The sequence below is a fragment of the Prionailurus bengalensis genome, chromosome C1 (assembly GCF_016509475.1).
Source record: "Prionailurus bengalensis isolate Pbe53 chromosome C1, Fcat_Pben_1.1_paternal_pri, whole genome shotgun sequence".
Classification (NCBI taxonomy): Eukaryota; Metazoa; Chordata; class Mammalia; order Carnivora; family Felidae; genus Prionailurus; species Prionailurus bengalensis.
The window spans coordinates 15,020,169-15,030,713 of NC_057345.1; the positions used below are offsets into that span (position 1 = coordinate 15,020,169).

General features: G+C 45.4%; 1 non-coding gene across 1 annotated transcript; it reads left to right on the forward strand.

Moving 5' to 3' along the window:
• The first annotated feature begins 7,113 nt into the window (after positions 1 to 7,113).
• On the forward strand, positions 7,114 to 7,186 carry TRNAE-CUC. The gene has a single exon. It is a non-coding gene; the product is annotated as a tRNA-Glu (tRNA).
• Positions 7,187 to 10,545: the final 3,359 nt, after the last annotated feature.

Below are 10,545 nucleotides of genomic sequence, written 5' to 3' on the forward strand. Positions count from 1 at the left end.
ATCTATAAAATGGGGATAATGGAGTCACTGTGCAGATGGAATGAAATCATGAGCCCAGTGGTGGACCCTCAAGAAGTTCTTTTAATAAATCAGCCATTACTTTTATTAAGGGTGACAAATGTTGGTCCTTTGAAAATGGATTTGATTGGTACCAACAAGCCAATCCATTCCTTTAACAGTTATTGATCAGATGCCTACTGTGTTCTAGGGCTGGGGTGAGATCCTGGGGACGCAGCAATGAATAAGAAAAAAAAAAAATCCCTGCCCGCACGGAGCTCTCGGTTATAGTACTTTATGATGAATATCACCGAGGGAAAGACTCTGGAGTGGTGGAAAGACTCAGAGTGGTGCTCTGAGTGGAGCTTGCCTGAGAATGGGAAGGCAGCCCTGAGGAAGGATGTTGCAGCCAGATCACAAGAAGGGTCATCCGGTTAGGGAGCGGAGCTTGAGGAGGGGCAAAGACTGAGGACCACCTGAGGCACTCAAGCCCAGTACCCTTACACTTTGTGCAAACAGACTGGGGAAGGCAACCCTCAAAGAAAGATTCCAGAATTATTTGAACGATGTCCGCTTGGAAAAACAGCACTTATTTGGCTAGAGAGAAGCTGGGATGTTTGTTTAAAATCAAAGGGCTTTTGGGGCGCCTGGGTGGCGCAGTCGGTTGAGCGTCCGACTTCAGCCAGGTCACGATCTCGCGGTCCGTGAGTTCGAGCCCCGCGTCGGGCTCTGGGCTGATGGCTTGGAGCCTGGAGCCTGTGTCTCCCTCTCTCTCTGCCCCTCCCCCGCTCATGCTCTGTCTCTCTCTGTCCCAAAAATAAATAAACGTTGAAAAAAAAAATTAAAAAAAAATAAAAAATAAAAGGGCTTTAATTTTATGTCCCCTGTTCTGAGCGCCTGCAATTTCAGAGCAGCACGTGCTCTGTTATTCGGAGCTGTCTGTGTTTTTTAGGACTCTGAAGCGGAGTCCCAGATTCCCAGGGAAAAAAATAGAAACAGAAGCATGTATATTTCTGCTTCTCTTGCCAGCTGTTGCTAATTGCTTATGTAAAATATAAGGTTCTTTAGGATTTCCTTTTAGTAGGGAGGAGAGCATGACTATAATTGATGGGCACCAGGGGTACTTTGGGTGCCTATGTTAGAAGTGAGGCTACGGGGGTGCCTGGGTGGCTCAGTCGGTTAAGCATCCGACTTCGGCTCAGGTCATGATCTCACAGTCTGTGAGTTCAAGCCCTGCGTCGGGCTCTGTGCTGACAGCTCAGAACCTGGATCCTGTTTCAGATTCTGTGTCTCCCTCTCTCTGACCCTCCCCCGTTCATGCTCTGTCTCTCTTTGTCTCAAAAATAAATAAATGTTAAAAAAAAATTTTTTTTAAAGAAGTGAGGCTACAAAGTGCTATTCAAGAATAAATAATGGAATGGCCTAGTAAGTCTCTCACACACGCTTAATATTTTGTGCATGATTACAGGAGCACAGAAACAAGCATGGAAGGAACATCCAGTCTGTTAACATTGTTTTTGAGGGGTAGGATAAGGGAAAATTAGGAGGAGGGGGTTAAAAGCTTAATAACTGAACAGAAAATAATATGGCATAACGATTACATCACTTAACCTATTGTTGTGTAACAAATGATGCCAAAAATATTCTCAGCTTAGGACAACAAAAATTTATTATTTCACAGTTTCTTCAGGCCACGAATCTGGGCAGAGCTGGGTCATCTGGCTCACAAGGTCTCATACCAGACTGTGCTTAAGATGTCATCCGGGGCTGCGATCTCACTCGAAGGCTTGACTGGGAAATGGTGCACTTCAAAGCTCGCTTGCAAGGTTGTTGACAGGATCCAGTTCCTGTGGGCCATTGCTGTTGCTATTTGGTTCCTTGCTACATGGGCCTCCCCACAGGGCAGATTAGGACACAGCAGCTGGCTTCCCACAGAGGCAAGCAAGAGAGCAGCAGAGAGCAAGCAAGACAGAAGCCAGTCTTTTTGTAACCCAACCATGGAGATGGACATCTCATCACTTTTGCCAAGTTCTATTCCCTCAGAGCAAGCCGCTAAGGTCTAGCCCACAGTCAAGAGGAGGGGACAACACAAAGGCATGGTCACTCTAAAGGTGTAAACACTGAAGCTGCCCAAGGAGAAGGAAAAGAAAAGAAAGACACAGGTAAGAATGGCTGAGGGTCAGAGAGAGCAGGCCTGGCCCTGGTAAGGGGTTGACCTTATTGTGAAAAGTAACTGTCAGTTTCAGGCAATGACATGGTCAGCTTTGTGCTTTAAATAGCTCAGTCTTCTGAAGCAGGCGACATTAGAGACCTGAAGAAAACTATAAGAGAAATACTAAAAGAGTAAAGTGTCATTGCCTCTGGGCTTACAGGGAGTTGGAACAGAAGATTGTTGTTTTTCATGACGAGCCTATCCACATATACCATTAGTATTTTCTAACCCATATATTCATATTACTTTTATTTAAAAGAATCTTTACTTTAAAAAAAAATAGAGGGGCGCCTGGGTGGCGCAGTCGGTTAAGCGTCCGACTTCAGCCAGGTCACGATCTCGCGGTCCGTGAGTTCGAGCCCCGCGTCGGGCTCTGGGCTGATGGCTTGGAGCCTGGAGCCTGTGTCTCCCTCTCTCTCTGCCCCTCCCCCGCTCATGCTCTGTCTCTCTCTGTCCCAAAATTAAAATTAAAAAAAAAAAAAAATAGAAAGATGGGGCACCTGGGTGGCTCAGTCAGTTTCGCATCTGACTCTTGATCTCGGCTCAGGTCATGATCTCACGGTTTGTGGGATCGAGCCCCACATCGGGCTCTGTGCTGACAGTGCAGAGCCTGCTTGGGATTCTTTATCTCCCTCTCTCTCTGACCCTCCCCCACTTATGATCTCACTCTCCTTCTCTCTCTCTCTCTCTCTCTCTCTCAAAAATAAATAAAAATAAATATTAAAAAAAAAACAGAAAGAATGTAAACAAGCCACAGAAAAGAAATTCAGTCAGCAATCATGTAGTGTAAATGCTACAGCAGATGCAGCAGTCGATCCTGTTGGGGGAAGGGGGAGCTATTTGTCACTCCCATGGCTTCCTTCTGGCTCCTCTCCACCCCCTCCCTCCTTCCCAGGAGTGAGTCCAGTGGTTGGGAATTTAAAAGGATAGCGCAACCCTTTCCCCTCTCCTCCCCCTTGGGTATGAGGCTGCCCACAGAGGGCTTGTGTTCCCCGATGGCTCTCAGGCAAGGGCTAGAGATCCAGCAGGCCCCATGCTGGGTGCTAGGGACCTGTTTCAAAATCACAATCCCTGTCCTAAGAGAACTAACAATTTAGAAGAGGAGACAGAGAGGAGGCATCTAGCCCAGTCTAGGAGAGGTCAAAGAAGTCTTCCTGGACAAGGTGACCTCAACTATAAGTAGGGATTCTTTCAAAGAGGTAAATGAAGACAGAGGAACCGGCATGATGCTTGGGGCAACAGCAAGTAACCATAAAGGGCAGGGCAGGGAGACAGCAAGAAAAATGCCAGGGCCAAGTAGTGAATAACCTCTTGTGCCAGACTAAGGAGCTTGGGCTTTGGGGCAGGGGGGTGGGTTGTGGATGGGCAGAGGGCAAGGGCAAAGAGCCCGTGAAGGACAGTAACAGAAAGTGACATGGCCATGTTTTTACTTTGAGTAATCACTGCAGGGCAGCAAATTCATGGGACGGCCTGAGCCGCAGATGATCTGAATTTCTCAGCAACACAACATCTCCCCAATCGGCCACCACTATGCTTTCCTCCATCTTGGCTGGGTGAAACAGATACCCTTCTTCCCAGTGAAAACTCTCTCTCTCTTCCTCTCTCTCTCTCTCTCCCCACTGCTGCCTGGCTCGAACCTCCCCAAACTGCAGCCCAGGAATTTCGCATGGCCGGATTTTGATCTAATAGCAGCTTTGCTCTGTCAACAGTTTCGGCCAAAACTCCTCCACCTCTGCTGGCAATTTAGAGATAGCATTTGTGACACGGTCTGTGGATAAAGGATGTTGCTGCTCTGGGAAAATTTGTCTCCTGCCAGGAGGAGAAAAAAGAGCACTGAAATACTGCCAAAAGATGCCATCCACCAGGGAAGGTCAAACATCCCTCAACAGTTAGTTCTCTTTATTTTTGTTTTTAAGTCTTGTCTTTTTCCGTCTTTTTCCATCAGCATCAGCTTTTTCCCTCGAGTCCTTTGGGGAAGGTTAAATGATGCTTCTTGGAAATAGTACGTACTTTCCCAAAATTACACAGTCTTGTCGCCTGGAGGAAAAGGGTACAATGAAGACAGAGGGATGCCCTCAGAGCAGAGCATATAACAGAGAAGAGTCCTGGGACCTGTCCAAGGACTCCCTTCATTTTCCTTGAATTCCCATGGCTGTGCATAGCAAAACCTGCCTGGTACATAGTTGATATTTAATAACTGTTCTAGCGGGATGCCTGGTTGGCTCAGTCAGTTAAGCGTCCGACTTCGGCTCAGGTCATGATCTCGCCGGTCAGTGAGTTCAAGCCCCACGTCCGGTTCTATGCTGATAGCTCAGAGCCTGGAGCCTGCTTCGGATTCTGTGTCTCCCTCTCTCTCTCTGACCTTCCCCCACTCACGCTCTGTCTCTATCTCTCAAAAATGAATAAACGTTTAAAAATTTAGAAAATAAATAAAAGAAGAAATGTTCTAGGGATGAATGAAACTCTTGTGTAGAACATTAAGTCTGCAGTATAAACAGATATCCTGGCAGAAAACCACATTCCATACCCCCGACTTCACTTTCTTGGGGTAGCACTAAAGAGACAGAAGATGTTGGGGCGCCTGGGTGGCTCAGTCAGTTGAGCATCCGACTTCAGCTCAGGCCATGATCTCATGGTTCATGGGATCGAGCCCCATGTCAGGCTCTGTGCTGGCAGCGCAGAGCCTGATTTGGATCCTCTGTCCCGCTCTCTGCCCCTCCCCTGCTCACACTCTCTCAAAAATAAACATTTAAAAAAGAGAGAGAGAGAGACAGAAGATGTTAAGGGAGAACATCCAGAGGATGCCCTGAGACCTGAGACTCCGTACCACTGTAGGAAGACTTTTCCTTCTCAGGAAGACAGACGGGACAAGTGGAATCAGGGCCACGATCGCTAAGAAAGGCAGCAGCTGTCCCTGCCGCCTGAGGCTGTATCTCTGCCCTGAGAATGGAAAACACAGAACCCCTACGATTTCTGCTAGAAGCGTCTCAAAAAAATCCACTTGCTTGCCCTTGCCATACAGAGGTCTGCTGAAGAATCAAGCTTTGTGCTGTGCTTGGTTCAGACCTGTCAGAAGAAACTTAGTGTTTTGTTTTGTTTTTTACAGGAGACGTGAACCATTTTCTGTTGAACATGAAACTGCACAGCCTACAGTGGAGGGTTAATTAACATGATCCTGGAGATTTTGTGTCTGCAGGTGGGTGGGTTAAGCATGAGGGTTGGTGAGGTTATTTGCAGCTTAGGGGAACAAAACCGAAGGCTGATAACAAATGCCCTCTTTAACTCAAAAACATCAATACAATGGCTCGTAGTGAATACATCTTACAAGCTGTGTAATCATCACAAGCCTTATGGTAAAAGGTTACATTCTTAGGAGAGTAAAGAAAACCCTTGTGGTTAAAATGTTAAATCTCTCAGAGAACCTCTTATCCCTTCTCCGTAAACATTACAGAGAAGTGCTGTCATGATAATGACACACAGCGGATGGCTAGATTTGAAATTTATTTTGTTAATGTTTATTTATTTATTTTTGAAATGGGTTGGGGAGGGAGAGGTAGAGAGAGGGAGAAAGAGAGAATCCCAAGCAGAGCCCGATGTGGGGGCTTGATCTCATGAACTGACAGATCATGACCCCAGCCAAAATCAATAGTCAGAGGCTTAACTGACTGAGCCACCCAGGCACTCCTAGATTTAATCTTTATTGTTGTAAGTTTATTTATTCATTTTGAAAGAGAGAGAGTACAAGCTGGGAGTGGCAGAGAGAGACAGGAGAGAGCGAATCCCAAGCAGGCTTGGTGCAGGGCTTAAACTATTGAACCATGAGATCATGACCTGAGCCGAAATCAAGAGTCAGATGCTTAACCAACTGAGAATTGAACTACTTTTTTTTTTTAATGTTTATTTATTTTTGAGAGAGAGCAAGCAAGCAGGGGAGGGGCAGAGAGAGAGGGAGAGAGAGGATCCGAAGCATGCTCTGCACTGTCAGTGGAGAGTCTGATGCAGGGCTTGAACTCTCAGACTGTGAGATCATGACCTGAGCTGAAGTCCGATGCTTAACTGACTGACCCACTCAGGTGCTCCTAGATTTGAACTTTAAATGAGACCTTTGCCCCACCTAAGCTTCCGTGGATGAGCCTGAGATTACTGGTGTGTGAAATTTCTCCAACCTTCTCTTCCTTAGCTTTCTCCAAAGGACAACTTCAATGGAGCATTTAAAATTACAATTTATGGGTGCCTGGGTAGCTAGTCAATTAAACATCTGACTTTGGCTCAAGTCATGATCTCATGGTTAGTGGGTTCAAGCCCCACAACAGGCTCTGTGCTGACAGCTCGGAGCCTGGAGCCTGCTTCAGATTCTGTGTCTCCTTCTCTCTCTCTGCCCCTCCCCCACTCGTATTCTATCTCTTTCTCAAAAATAAACATTGAAAAAATTAAAAAATTAAAAAATTGTACTTTAAAATTATCTGAGATCCGTCAAAAAAATTTAAGACACTATCTGATTTCTATGTGCACCTATAAATAAATTGGCAAGAAACTCATCTATTTATCAATGTATGTGTCTCCCAAATAAATATGATGAGATATCGCCAGCATCCTGCAATTTCTCCCAATAAAAGAGATCAGAACGCACACACGCACACACACACATACACACACACACACACACACACTGCTGAAACAGGTGACTACCTGTTCCTAGCCACGGGTCCACCCCATGGCCAAGCAAGCCTGGTGGCCAGAACTCTTCAGATGATTGAAGACTCCCTCTAGAACCTACACATCCCTTGACTTCATATTTAAGGTGGAATAAAGGGATGTGAAATCTTTTGCTTGCTTTCTCTTGGTATCCTGCCTTTCCCACCCTACCATCATCAGGAGAATCAAAGTGAAGATGCTCCCGGGGTGCCTGGCTAGCTCAGGTGGTAGAGCATGAGACTCTCGATCTCATGGTTGTGAGTTCAAGCCCCATGTTGGGTACAGAGAGTACCTAAAAATAAAATTTTGGGGCACCTGAGTGGCTCAGTCAATTAAGTGTCAGACTTCAGTTCAGGTCATGATCTCATGGTTTGTGAGTTTGAGCCCCGCATCGGGCTCTCTGCTGTCAGCACAGAGCCCGCTTTAGATCCTCTGTTCCCCTCTCTCAGTCTCTCTCTCTCTCTCTGTCTCAAAAATGAATAAGCATTTTATTTTTTTTTTAATTTTTTTTTCAACGTTTATTTATTTTTGGGACAGAGAGAGACAGAGCATGAACGGGGGAGGGGCAGAGAGAGAGGGAGACACAGAATCGGAAACAGGCTCCAGGCTCTGAGCCATCAGCCCAGAGCCCGACGCGGGGCTCGAACTCACCGACCATGAGATCGTGACCTGGCTGAAGTTGGACGCTTAGCCGACTGCGCCACCCAGGCGCCCCTAAGCATTTTATTTTTAAAAAATTTTTTCATGTTTGTTTATATTTGCAAGAGAGAGAGTGCGAGTGGGGGAGGGGCAGAGAGATGGAGAAAGAATCTGAAGCAGGCTCCAGGCTCCGAGCTGTGAGCTGTCAGCACAGAACTATGAGCAGTGAGATCATGACCTGAGCTGAAGTCAGACGTTCAACTGACCGAATAAAATTTTTTAAACAGGCACCCCCGAATAAAATTTTTTAAACAGATTATAAATAAATAGATAGATAGGTAAGTAAATAAATAAATAAAATAAAATCTCATTAAAAAAAAAAACAGCAGCTCTTTAATGTTGGCTGGCCCTAAACAATGGTAAGTCCTATCCTCTATTTCAGAAATAGGCTGACTCAGATGAGCTACTATGGCAGAGCAAAGTTCAACTCTAGGTTTATGATACAACAAAGTTCATTATTAAAATAGAATTGTTGTTTGAAACCACTAAGTTCAAAGACAGTTGAGTAAACTTTGTGAACTTTAATGCACTATTCAAAATAAGTTCATTTTCTTAAAACTTTGAGACCATGAATGAGTTAGACCAAACTTTTCAAAAAAGTTTTCATTATGTCAAGATTATGTAAAATATTTACTGAAATATTACACCCAGAAAATTGCACAAACCAAAGTGTACATCTTGATGAATTTTCTTTTTTTTTTATTTTTTAAATGTTTTATTTATTTTTGAGAGAGAGAGAGAGAGAGAGAGAGAGTATGAGTGGACGAGGGGCAGAGAGAGAGGGAAACACAGAATCTGAAGCAGGCTCCAGGCTCTGAGCTATCAGCACAGAGCCTGACACGGGGCTCGAACTCACAAACTGCAAGATCATGACCTGAGCTGAAGTCGGATGCTTAACCTGCTGAGCCACCCAGCTGCCCCTTGATGAATTTTCATCAAATGAACATACCCAGAGCAAGAAGAAGAATGTCACTAGCCCCCCAAATCCTTCTTGAATCTGCTTCTGGTAACAACCTCCCAAGGACAACTGCCATCCTGACCTCTAACACTGTAGATTAGTTTCATCTGCCCTTGAACTTTGTGCAGATGGAATTACAAAATATTTATTCCTTTTTATGTTCGCTTTCCTTACCGGTCAGTATATTTATAAAATACATCCCTGCGGTTTGCATTTAGCTGTACATACTTTTATGGCTGTTTAGTAGTCCATTGGGTGAATATACAACTGATCCAGCCCACTTACTATAGACGGCCATTTGAGTTGTTTCCATCGTCATGGAATAGCGCCACTACAAACATTCTTGGGGAAATACATATGCATTCCTGTAGGTCTATACCCAGGAGTGAAAGTACTGGGTCTCCATTCAATGTATGTATTAGTTTCAACATGTTTAAATTCACCAATTCAAAATGCTTCAAAATGAAGCATTTTGCAGTTGCCTTATTTTTACACGCTAGCCTGCTATTCCTACTTACTCCACAGCGTGGAACCAGGGCTGTCCCGAAGGACCCAAGGGAGCCCTGAAATAAATGGATTAGGCTGTGCCTATTTACTCAGGCAATCTCAAGCTAGACAAATGTCTCTGCCTGGAAGCTCACCCCGTCACACAGAGATACATGGCCATACTCCCCCAAACATTTTACATACCTTCCAGGACCTCTTTTTTTTTTTTTTTAATGTTTATTTATTTTTGAGAGAGACAGAGCATAAGCAGGGGAGGGGCAGAGAGAGACAGAGACACAGAATCCAAAGCGGGCTCCAGGCTCTGAGCTGTCAGCACAGAGCCTGACGCGGGGCTCAAAATCACGAGCTGTGAGATCACGACCTGAGCCAAAGTCGGACGCTCAACCGACTGAGCCACCTAGGCGCCCCTAAAAAGAATTCTTATCTCTTAGAGACAGATACTAAAGTATTTATAAGTGAAATAATGTAACGTTTGGGATTTACTTTCAAGTAATGGGCAGGAGGGTTAGTAGGAAGGTGTAATGGATTTTAAAAATGGCTATTTGTTGGTAATTGGTGATATGGGGTTCACCATATTATTCTATTTTTTGTGTATGCTTGAAATTTCCCATTAAAAAAAGCCAAGAAAAGGGAAGAAAAAAAGTCACTCAGAACAAATCCCTTTATCAGCCATTCCTAACAGTGGATTTGGGGAACAGGACTCTGCCACTGTGACTTTGGGCAAGTTGTTCCATGTCTTGGGGCCTCAGTTTACTCATCTGAAAAATGTAGCCTTTGGGTGGGAATTCTCTTGGAGAGTCCTAGGAAGCTACCAGGACTGTGGGCTTGTAGAGAGGAGCCTAAGGGCATGAGTGGTGGGGTGGGCAAGGACCCAAAAATCAGGGCAACATGAACTTTAATCTCAGCTCTGACAACGAATGGGACCTCAGTCACTGCCCTTTCTTATTTTTTTTTTAATGTTTTATTTACTTTTGAGAGAGAGAGAGAGGCAGAACACGAGTGGAGGAGGAAGAGAGAGAGAGGGAGGCACAGTATCCGAAGCAGGCTCCAGGCGCCCAGCACAGAGCCTGACCCCAGCTCCAACTCACAAACTGTGAGATCATGACCTAAGCTGATGTCGGACACTCAACGACTGAGCCACCCAGGTGTCCCAGTCACTGCCCTTTCAATGCCTGTTTCCTTATCTGTAAAAATGACATTCCTATCTTTGTGCGGAAATTAAATAAATTAACAGATGTAAAGAGTCTGGCGCAGCGGGTGATAGTCAATAAATATTAGTTTCCTTTATCGGTTCCTCGATTTGGCCCAGGACCAGCGATGTTCACACTCAGAATTTCCCTAACGCTTAATCCCTCCACGCCGGGTTCAAAGTGCGCAAGAGAGAGAAACTACCCGTCGCGCAGGTGCGCACACGGCGCCCTCTCGCGCCCAGCCGGGGAACCGCTAGAGGGGCGGCCCCGCCCCGCCCCGCCCCGCC